This window comes from Carya illinoinensis, chromosome 2, assembly GCF_018687715.1.
Source record: "Carya illinoinensis cultivar Pawnee chromosome 2, C.illinoinensisPawnee_v1, whole genome shotgun sequence".
Lineage (NCBI taxonomy): Eukaryota > Viridiplantae > Streptophyta > Magnoliopsida > Fagales > Juglandaceae > Carya > Carya illinoinensis.
The window spans coordinates 12,425,436-12,437,196 of record NC_056753.1 but is presented as its reverse complement, the minus strand read 5'-3'; the positions used below and the strand labels follow the sequence as shown (position 1 = coordinate 12,437,196).

The 11,761-nt window shown below is 39.1% G+C and overlaps 1 long non-coding RNA gene and 1 other non-coding gene across 2 annotated transcripts; both read right to left on the bottom strand.

Annotated features, from left to right (window-relative positions):
* Positions 1 to 2,532: 2,532 nt before the first annotated feature.
* On the bottom strand, positions 2,533 to 5,470 carry LOC122294415. Its single transcript, XR_006237599.1, has 2 exons — positions 5,261 to 5,470; positions 2,533 to 3,005 (listed from the first exon to the last, which is right to left on the bottom strand). It is a non-coding gene; the product is annotated as an uncharacterized LOC122294415 (long non-coding RNA).
* A 4,368-nt stretch (positions 5,471 to 9,838) lies between these two features.
* LOC122302017 lies at positions 9,839 to 9,945 on the bottom strand. The gene has a single exon (XR_006240267.1). It is a non-coding gene; the product is annotated as a small nucleolar RNA R71 (small nucleolar RNA).
* Between the last annotated feature and the right edge of the window lie 1,816 nt (positions 9,946 to 11,761).

Genomic DNA, 11,761 nt, shown 5'->3' with positions numbered 1-11,761 from the left:
GCCACATGACTTTAAGCCAACTCTGAGGCTTAAACATCATGCAATCATGCTTAGGAAAGATTACCCATTATATATGGTAAATCCATTTGATACACGTGTCTCACCAAATGCACATGTACCTTACCCTTTTTATCACCTAAGATCAACTTATAGTTTGATGAACACTTGCTCGTATAAACAAGCTCCATACTCTGATACCAACTTCTACTCAAACTCGATCAGCAAGACCTTCCTACTCCCTAGCCCCTTTACAAGTTCATCCCAACACTTAACACGATAGGGCTCCATTCACCATTACATCTCCATCACGTTATGTAGCTCGAGACAAATATCGTGTTACGTCACAACACCTGTCATGCTTCCACTACGCTACTCTTATACTATCCCATCACTTCACACATACCCTAAGCCAAAAGTCAACTATAAGGTGACACCGGTCACCTCAGACTACAGGTCACATTATAGCTATTTCGAGACACTGACATACAGTCCTCGACGCTACACAATACGCTCCTCTATTACACAACTATCTTTTTCTTCGCAACACGCCATACGGTGCATCGCTACACCATATGGAGTACGCATCATGTGTACTCCCCTTACTACATCATGTATTACCACAATGCACACCACACGGCGTGTCACTAAATGACATGGAGCACACACCACGTATACCCTCTTCACACTACACCACACGTCACTATAGTGCACACCACATGGTGCATCACGGCACTACATGGAGTACACTCCACATGTACTCCCATCACAACAGTACACTGCATTGCAACTACGGCATACACCACACACTCATACTTCATAGCACAGTTCACAACACTACACAATTATGCCCAACACTTCACTACACAGCCACACTTCATAGTGAACTCCACAATAGTAACATTTAATATAAATAATGAGGGATAGAGGGTTATAACATCAATTGGATAACCTGTGCATTACTCACTACCCATCACGGTCAAAGGCATCATAAAAGTTGTACATGGTGGTTAACACCGTGTGCAGTGGCGATTAGCCACGTATAGTGGTTGTCCACCATGCATGGTGGCTGTTTGGGCATGTGGGTTGGTGGACTTGGAAGGGGTGGCCATGGAGGACTTGAGGGAGGTGTGATGGAGCTATGGTGGTGAGGTGGTGGCTATATGGTGGTTCATGGTGGCAGATCTGGCCGTGAGGTAGAGGAGAGACCATCAGAGAGTGGGGGAGAGTGAGAGAGGTGGGGACTTTGGCTGGGCATGGGAATGGCTAGGGAAGGTCGGGGTGGTCAGGGGAGGCCGTTGGTGGTGGTGTGGGTAGCCGTGTACGGCGGCATGGAGGAGAACCTGTATAGGTTCCATGTGTGTGCGTGTTTTCCGATGAAGAGAGAGAATTGCAGGGAAAGATGGCCATAGATGTGGAGCTGGTGAGGTGGTGAAGCTCTTGGTGGTGGTCAGAGCTCATGGTGGCCGCGTACGGTGGCGCAAGGAGAATAAATGGGCTTGAAACCCATTTCGGTTAAGTTGCTATGGGAGGAGAATGAAAGTTGTGTGGAGCTCACTGGTGAGGAGGGACACTTTGGCGGGGAAGGGAGCTGGTGGTGGTGGAGGTGAGGCTAGATGGTCGGTGATGGCTGGGTTGGAGGAATGAAGAGCAGCACAGTGGAGAAGAAAGAGAGAGCTTCCATTGGGCTGGGAGAGAGGGAGAGGAGAGAGAAGGAAAAGGAAAAAGTGAGGAGAAAAAGCTAGGGACTTGGGTATTTAATACAGGCCCTTCGTCCTGGGATCCATAAAACGATCTAACGATGAGTTTAAATACTGATTTGAAAATGCGTAAGCATCTATTTAATTTTAAACATTGGGAGGAATTAAGATAGAATATTATTTTATCAACTAAAGTTCATAAAATAATATTCCTTCATCGTTAATTAAAATGATGAAGTCTTGTTAATTACTTGAAGAGAATAAAACCATTTGAATTAATTTAGAGTTTTCAACATATTTTAAATCTCGTAATATTTTTAAATGACTAAATCATTTAATTTAAATAATTTTTCACAATTATAATATTTTTGGAGCTCTTCAAAAATATTATAATTATGTTATTTAAAAACAAGCTTAGTCCGATAACACTGGAAATATTACATGTAATATTTCTAGGACATTTAAAATATTCGTAAACTTTAAAATAATGGGCTTGCTTTAAAATTCGCTTGGTATCTTTAAAAACATGCCATCGAAGTTTGGCACACAGAATAAGGCTCCTAATTATAAAAGAAAGAAGGAGTGGGTTCTTACACCTAGTCTGCTATGATTTATTGCATAATGTTCGAAACATTTTTGGAGCAGGCATCTTAATTGTTGTGAACATCTTGAGTTGCATGTCTCGACACTTCAATCACGTCCAATCCCAAGTGGGGGGCTGGGGGCATTACAAAATAACTTTGCACTGTAAAATCTTCAATATTCATACTAAGCTCAAAGTGCATATCGTTTATCGAAATTCAATTATAAAGTGCCTCAAAGTAATCAAAATGAGTTTTCGAACAAGCGTTACTCTTGAAATCAAAAATGGTTTTATTACGCCACAAAATCTTAAATATTCATACAAATAGAATGGCGTAGACCATTTCTCATTCTCACGCTTTTAAGTACTTTAAATAAATAAAATTACGCTTATGGCACCATAGTGAGTAGCAACACTAACTATGCTGACACAATTGGGTTAATTCGTAAAAACATTCAAGTTTTCACGAGATTCCTAAAATCTAAAGAAATTCCTCCATTGAATTTCTGGCAAACTGTTACAATCATCGTCGTTGATGCCTGCCCAGCTCCTGCTATTACAGGCAATGCGATAAAGCTGATGGGTTGCACTAGTTCTCCCAAGAAACCCTTCAGTGATGTTGGTGCTTGATGCAACCTATCTTACCGATTCTCATCTTCCTGAACGTCTCCCAAAATAGGAAGTCTACAAAATGATTAGGATCCTGTGTATGATGCCACTAGACCCTGCTTGAGATTGGATGAAGACTAAAGTATCAGGACATGCAACTTAAGATTACACACCCCTCGTTCATGATAGTTAACATGCAATGCACCTTGCATGTTTCTAGCAGTATGCAATAATTGCAGCGGAAAAATTCAAATCTAAGTAAAGATTGAGCAAATAAAGTATGGTACCAAATAAAGGAACTAATTAATCCTAAAGGTATTTGTTCAGAGACTTCTAAAATACAGGCTGGGGGTTTTAAACTATAACCCTTAAAACCATGTTTACAATCTCATCAAAATGAACTATCCTCTTGCAAGACATGGGATTCGAATAACTATAGCTCAAAACTTTGGGTGACTTCTTGAACCTTTACCATATACCCCCATGCCTGAATTATGTAGTCATTCACATAATCCAACCGGTTCTCTAAAGTAAGAGCTTGTTCAAGCTTAGGTGTCCAGTGCAGCATGTAATCTTTGTTTAGGATATCCTGAATCTCCTTGAGAAAACAGAAGGTTGCTTTTGAACAAGAAATATCTAAATGGTATCGAGCCTCTATGGTAAACTCGTCCTCAATGACATTAGGCAACTCATCCATCCTGAGCAATGTCTATGGGTCTTATTACAACTTCTATCATTCCAGGGGGAATGGTAGTAGAAACTACAACAGTGAGGTTTCAAGAAATCTTAGCAAGTTAAACCAATAACATACAGGAAGATAATATAAGCATGTATAGGCAAACCATGAGTATGAATGCATGGACGTGAACTTGACTCAAAAACACCCTCTTTCTTGTACGTGTTATTTTGAAAACATTGACTATGTAATCATGAAACAGAGGGACAAAATACCATGTGCAAATATCATTTTTCAAACCATGTTAATCGCTTACAGCCATTTGTCCATATAACAATGTGGGTGGACACCTCAGGACTCCCTTATGCACCATGGGCTCCCTGCTAGTTACCATATCACATTGTCAAACCTCTTGACTGGGTATGAGTATGCTGAATACCATATGATACGACATTTCAAAATTCGCCTTCATCACATATTCAATGTGTTGCACCCACTTGTGTTCGGTGCTACTTCACTTCGGAGTGTTTTAAAAGAACTCATTCAAAGTCCGTTGGCTATGCTTTGTCAACCCAAGGGTTACCACTCCAATTTAAGCCCTCCAGAGTGGACATAGGAGTTCCACTAGGATATTCATCCATCCTAGTATTTATGGTTGTGACAAAACCATTTCTTTTTCTTTTAAGGCACAACTTGAAAAACATGTGACATGTAACCATGTAACTTTCATGGAACAATGTCATGTATCTATGCTATATGCTAAGAGTAAATCATGTTTACAGCATGAAAGAATTAAAATATGCAAAAAACACATGCTTACGTATAACTTTTCAAAGCTCATCAAAGTAGGCAACATTTATCAAAACATACCTTTTGATTCAATAACCAACAGTTAATCATAGCATGCACGTGTAAGGCAAGCAATTCCACAATCCAATTTGAATAAAAAAAAAATGAAGAGTTTACACATCACATGAATATGTTATCCAATAGTAAGTAGAGACTACCTTACAAAGCTTTGAAAATATTATTTCCTGACGATAAAGCAAGCAAAATGGGTATGTTTCAATCATTAAATTACTAAAAGCAACAATATTTCAAACCAAACATATGTGCTATTTTCTAAGGTTTAACCCTAATTAGTTCTAGGGTTTCTTTTCTCATTCCACGACCTTCCCTTTCCTTGAGCCTTATAGACTCGTGCCTCAAGGAAAATCCTAGGCCAAATGGTGTTAACACTCCCCTTACTTGGTGACACCCTTAATGATTTGGTGCTAGTTGATCCTTGCAGCCCTAATGGTTGTTGGTGTGTGTTGTGTGTGTAAGGAGTATACTTGTGTATTTGTTCATCAATTCTTTGGCTGAAAGTGCAAGGATTCCAATTTTGTGTCTTGCTAGAAAGAAAACCTCTATGAAACCCTAGTGGTGGCCAAAAGTGACCTAACCTACAAGGGTTCTTCATCTCTATTTGACCATTGATGGTTTGGGTTGTTTGTGAATAAAACCGTAGACACTCATACTTAACAAGATTAAGCATGGTTGAACTAAATACTCCATCAATCCCATAAAACTCGCAACAAGGTCGTACCACACATCCTTTAACTCCCTCAAGCCAAACCTTCTCCATCCCAACAACCCTTCCTAGTGTGTGTGTGTTCAAGAGAAGAGAGTGAGACAAAAGCGTGAAGTTCTCACCCTATAGACCTTCCCAATGTGAGGTCCTCAGCTTTCCTTCTATGCTTGCATGAAGAAAGTGTCTGGATGGATGTGAAATAGTGTTTCTTTTGCTCTTCCTGTGGTAGGTGAGATAGAGAAAGGAGAAGAGAGGTAAAATCTGAACATGGAGCAAATGACTCTTGGGTGCCTTTGGTGGGGGTAGGGTGCTGGTCCCATTAATGCCCTTCTTAAATACGTCCCTCAATTCCTACTTATTCTTTTTCTCGTCATCACTTCTGTTGTAAAAAACCAAAGGGTCCTTGTGCATGGGTGCCATGTGGTGTCTTGCTTCTTGCCTTGGCTGAAATCCCACCACTTCTTGTTCCCACATCATTGCATCTCTTGGAAATACCAAAGGATACTTCTAGCATGGATGACAAGTGGTGAACTTCTAGCCCTAGGCAAAACCCTAAAGCCCTCTTCCTCTCTTTAATGGTCTATGTTCAATGTACCTTTTGCTTGGGACAAAAAGGGGCGTGTAGATCCTTATGGTTAAAAATCTAAAATGTCCCTCATCATGATTTCAACGATCTAGGATCCTAAGGACTTATGCATGGATGTCATTTGGCATGTGGCATGTGTGGCTCCTCCAAAAATTGAAAATCCTTTGGCCTTTTTCTTTTCTTGAAACTCAAAGATCCCTCTTGCATGTGTGCCAAGTGGCACCTCTTCCTTGTGGCCAAAAATGGCCTTTCCCCTCCTTACAAGCTTTTTGTAGAAGCTTGGTTGCATGCTTGCCGAGTGGCAAGTTGCTTATCAAACCAAAATGTCTCTTCCCAATGTTCCAATGATTGAAGCTTAGGGAAACCTAAGGGTCTCTCTTTCTCTCTCTCTCTTAAATGGGTGCCTCCTCCTTAAACCAAAAACCTAATTTGGTTTCTAAAACTCTAAATCCTTTAGTGGTCGAAATTCACTAGTCCCTTAGGCCACCTTGTGGGCTTGGGAGCTCCCATCTCATTAGAAAATGGTAGGGCCCTTGTCATTTATTAGGTTCTCGTCTTACCAATCCATTAGACTAAGACTTAATTGGACTAAGGCCAAAATAATAAAAGTAACAGGTGAGTACTTGGCTAAGTCAGGGCTGTCACATCCTCCCCCTTAAGAAAAGATTTCGTCCTCGGAATCGGTACTGAAACTATTAAAATGGATTTAATTCTAAAGGGGTAACTACTCACTTGCATGATTATGCCCGCTAGCTGCAATCAAGTCTTCAAATGAAGAAGGTAGAGGTATTTCCTTTTCTTCTTCTGAGATCAAGTCCTGAGATAGGTAAAAGATCGCATTCACATCGGGGTCATAATACCATCGGCATGGCTCTTTTGTCTACTTTGAGCTACCTGTATCCATTCTTTGATTAGCAAAACTTGTTCCCTAACTTCCCTCAAATACTCAGGACCAAGTATCTTTCTGTCCCCAACCTCATCCCAGTACAACAGAGATCTACACTTCCTTCCATACAAGGCCTCGTAAGGCTTCATCTAAATAATGGCTTGGAAACTATTGTTATAGGCAAACTCCACCAATGGCAAGTGCCCTTCCCAATCACCTTTTGTTTCCATTACACAAGCTCGGAGTATATCTGCCAGAGTTTGTATTGTATGTTCAGTTTGTCCATCGATTTATGGGTGATATGCACTACTAAACTTCAAGCTCGTACCCAATAGGTTCTGCAAAATTTGCTAGAAAAGTGATATGAACTGTGTATCTCTATCTGATACAATAGATCTAGGTACTCCGTGTAGCCGAACTATGTCCTTAACATATATCTTGGAGAACTTGTCCATAGAGTCAATGTTGGTGATCGGTAAAAAGTGAGCACTTTTTGTCAATATATCAACAATAACCCATATGGAGTTTTTTCTTGTTGATGTCCTTGGCAGTCTGATTACAAAGTCCATAGAGATATCTTCCCACTTCCACTCTAGAATGGGTAATGGTTGCAACTCACCTGCTAGTCTTTGATTTTCTACTTCTGCCAATTGACACACAAAACATTTAGCTACAAATTCTACAATATCCCTCTTCATTCCATCTCACTAGTAATGTCCTCTCAAATCCCGATACATTTTAGTACTGTTGAGATGTGCGGTGTGAGGTGAACAATGTGCTTCTTTTAGTGTCTTCTCCTTTAACTCTGGATCGGTAAGGATCACTCTCTTCTCCTTATAGCACTGCATTCCATCTTTACGAAGCTGAAGTGTTGAGGCCCTTTAGATTCCAGGATTTTTTGTCGAAATCTACCAAGTTTCTCATCCTTGTTCATTTTATTATTTACATCAATGGATGCCTCAAGGCTCCCCTAAGCATCGTGTGTTCCCTAGTTAGTAACCACATCAACCAACAATCCCCTTGATTGAGGTGACAACATCATAACATAAACATAATATTTTACGGTAGTTTGCTTACTTTGCCTTCACCATATGGCACCCACTAGCTTTAGGTGCAACCTCACTTTGGTATCCTTCCATAGGAACCATTCGAAGCCCTCAACTGTACTTCGTCGACCCAGGGGTCCCCGCTCAACTTTAAACACTCCAAAGTGGACTTGGAGTTCCACTAGGGCATTTTCCCATCTTAGCATTTGGGGTCGTGATAAAACATACTTTGACTCTTTCCTTTTGAAAACATAAACTTCAATGCATGAGACAAGAACACATGACATTGCACTTTACGATACTCATGCAAACATGTACAACCCAAAACATATACGATCCAATTCACAATGTACATCTCACAATATGGCTTGAAAACATTAGAATATGCAATCATATAATGAATACATGTAAACATATGAATCACATTCATCTAAACCCAAAAAAGATTTGGATTCCCTTAATATGGCCTGGCCGAAACATCCAAGTCCTCCAAACATGGATTTACATCATCACAACTCATATTCTCATGCCTTTACACATTCATAGATCAAAACGAGCATGCATAGCACATATACATGCCAAACCAAAACCCTAATCATGGCATTTTTGAAATACACTTCAACAAACCATCATGAAAACATGGCATATCATTTTCATATCAAAGTCGAATACGCATACCACAATATAACAAGATTCAACCAATGAAAGACAAACAAAAAGTTCACAGAATATATAGAAGTGCTATCTAAAGTGTGACACCCCCAGCTTCTACTTGAGATTTGACGGTGACTGAAGTGTTGGGACATGCAACACAAGATTACATACCCCTTGTACATGTCTGATGAGAATCAATAAGCACCATTAAATGATCCATTGCAAGTTTTAGAGGGGCCAATCACAAAGTCAATAGCTAAGAAGATTTAGGAAGCAATGCAAGGATTCATGCAACCCACTTAGGCCAAGTTTGCAAATTCATTGAGCAAGATCCCAACATTCAATATGGGTTTGAAAGAAGAAGAACTAGCATTAATCCATGTGATACAAGCTACAGAGGGGGCTGGCATAGCCTAGGGTTTAGTGTAGACTCTTTATTTTAATAAGTACAGGCGTGTGGGCCTATTTCATGTTTCTATATTTAATTCATTAAGTGGACGTCTTTTATTAGCTATAGGCATATAGTTTAGGATGTTTTGGGCTTAAAGATGTTCGGCCCATATCTTTTAATTAATGAAAGCCTTAGTTGGCCTAGGGTTTCATGTTAGTTAGCCTGTTTCATAGAGGGATTAAAAATAGCCTTGTAGCTGCATTTTAACATTGAATGAAATTTCAAAGAACTTTTCAATTTTCTCTACTTGTTCTTGATTGAATTACGAACTCATCAAAGGAAAAACCTTTATCGCATTCTCAACAAATCTAGGTTTTTGAAACAAGATTTCAACGAGTCTTGATCTTGTTGCTTGATTCCTGGCTTTCTTGGGTAAGTTTTCAATTTGATTGTGGGCTCAAGGGATTTCAATCCCACGGATTCACATCATTTGGTATTTAGAGCTTGGTTCCAAATCAAGTCTAATTTATCCTTTTTAATTCTTGCATTTGGGTTTTGTCTTAGGCGTGTTCTAGGGTTCTCCATTCTGATCTGCAATTCCTTCTTCATTCTTGTTAATTTCGTGTGTTTAAGTTCAGATTTGTGATTTGCACAATCGATTACTCATGTACTTGATTCAAGAATTTAGATTTGTAATTTCCAGATTTGAATTCTATTCTGTTTCAATTGTCCTTTGTCTATTTCTATTTCTTGTCGTTGAAATCAGATTAATCTTTTTCAAAAATTGTAATTATTGTTGTTGCTTGTGACTAAATCTATATAAAAAAAAAAAGAACAAGAAAGAAGGCAGTGTATTCAAAGGTTGATGCATAGTTATTAAAAAAAAGAAAAAAAGAAATTTCGGAAATGGCTTTTGATATACATTGCAATCCGAAAATTGAAGTGATTTGGTGTTGGTTGATCTTTATCTTCAAAGGGGTTGAATATGTCATCTTTAGTATCTTGTTTCCTAATTTCTCTTTTCCTCGTACAAAGTCATTGAAATTTGTATCATTTTATTCATTTCTTGTTTCTTCAATCTAATGCTAGTTGGAATAATACAAGGTTGCTAAATTTTCCCCGTCGGTCAAGACAGCGAAGATGGGCAATGAAATTTCAAATTTTGCTCAAATTGAGGGCGAATCACTTTATGAGGCTTGGGAGCAATATAAAGACCTACTTAGGAGATGCCCCCATCATATATTGCCAAAGTGGATGCAAGTTCAAAAGTTCTATAATCAATTTGGTGCTTCTACAAGAACTCTGATCGATGCGGCTTTAGGAGGAGCGTTTATGGGAGAAAACCAAGATGATGCATAAGATCTATTGGAAGAGATGGCCACAAACAACTATCAATGGCCGAGTGAGAGAATTTTACCGAAGCTATCACTACATTGGCAGCTCAAGTTCACAGTTTACTTAACAATTGAAGGCTAACCAACTTACAGCAAATGCCATTCACTTGACCCCACCTATTTGTGGTTTTTACCATGAAACCATCCAAGTGAAGAATGTCAAGTGGAAAATCCATTCTCTCAATCCCAAACAAAGCAAGCACACTTTGTTGCAAATTACAACTAGCAGAACAATCCATACAGTGCAACATACAATTATGGATAGAAGAATCATCCCAATTTTTCATGGAATAATCAAAATGTATTGAAGCCTCAGCCCGGTCTGTCATCTAGTGACCCACCAAAAGAGAAGTCGGCGTTTGAAGAAGCAATGGCACAATTGGCAAATAACACCAACCAATTCATAATAGAGACTAAGACCAATTTTCAGAATCAAGCAGCTTCGATTTGCAATTTAGAAGTCCAACTTGGTCAATTGGCCAATATGCTCACTCGAAGACAATAAGGTAATTTTCCTAGCATGACTGAACTAAATCCAAGGAAGCAGTGCAAGTCGATCACCTTGAGAAGCGAGAAAGAGTTAGAAACTCCAACAAGAGATGAGAAGTTCAAAAAAGAAGCTCAAGAGGTGCAACTTCACACACCACTATTCAAGGAGATTTATGAAAGTCAACCAATCCCACCACAGGATTCAGCACCAAGAGTTCTATTCCCTCAACAACTCAAAAAGAGTAAGCTTGATAAGGAATTTTCTAAATTTCTAGATGTGTTTAAAAAGTTGCATATTAACATTCCTTTTGTAGATGCCCTCGAACAAATGTCGAGCTATGTGAAATTTATGAAGGATATCTTGTCAAATAAGAGGAAATTGGAAGAATATGAAATGGTAGCCCTTACTTAAGAGTGAAATGCAATTCTACAAAAGAAATTGCCTCCAAAGCTTAAGTATCTAGGGAGCTTCACTATCCCATGTTCAATTGGAAATTCTGTGTTTGAAAGAGCTTTATGTGACTTAGGTGCAAGTAAGAAGCTTGGATTTGGTGAGGTGAGACCTACTACAGTTTCATTGCAATTAGCAGACTACTCAACAAAACACCCACAGGGAATTATTGAAGATGTACTTGTAAAAGTGGACAAGTTTATTTTTCCAGCTGACTTCATCATTCTAGACATGGAGGAGGATAGGGAAATCCCCATCATTTTTGGCAAACCATATTTAGCTACTAGTTGAGATCTTATTAATGTACAAAAGGGAGAATTGCGGTTGAGAGTACAAGAAGAGGAGGCAACGTATAATGTTTTTAATGCCATCAAGTATCCAGATACAAGTGAGAGTTGTTTTAGTATCCAAGCAATCGACTCTTTGGTCACCAAAGTGATTAATCAACAAAAGGAATCATTGGAAACTTGTTTGGTTAGTCCCAATGCAACTCAAGATATTGCTATGGAATTAATGGGCCATTGTCCTAGTTTGGCTTTTGCCGTGCACCAAGAAAATCTCTTCCCTTTGAACGCATTAGCGACATTCCAGGGGATTGAAAATCAGCTCACAATTAGGGAAATAACGATCAACAGCCTCAATTAGTACCGCCAAGCTATTTTCCTCTTAGCTTTTTCATTAGATTTAGTCCTTTCTTTGGTAATAAAAAGACATTAATAATTTTTT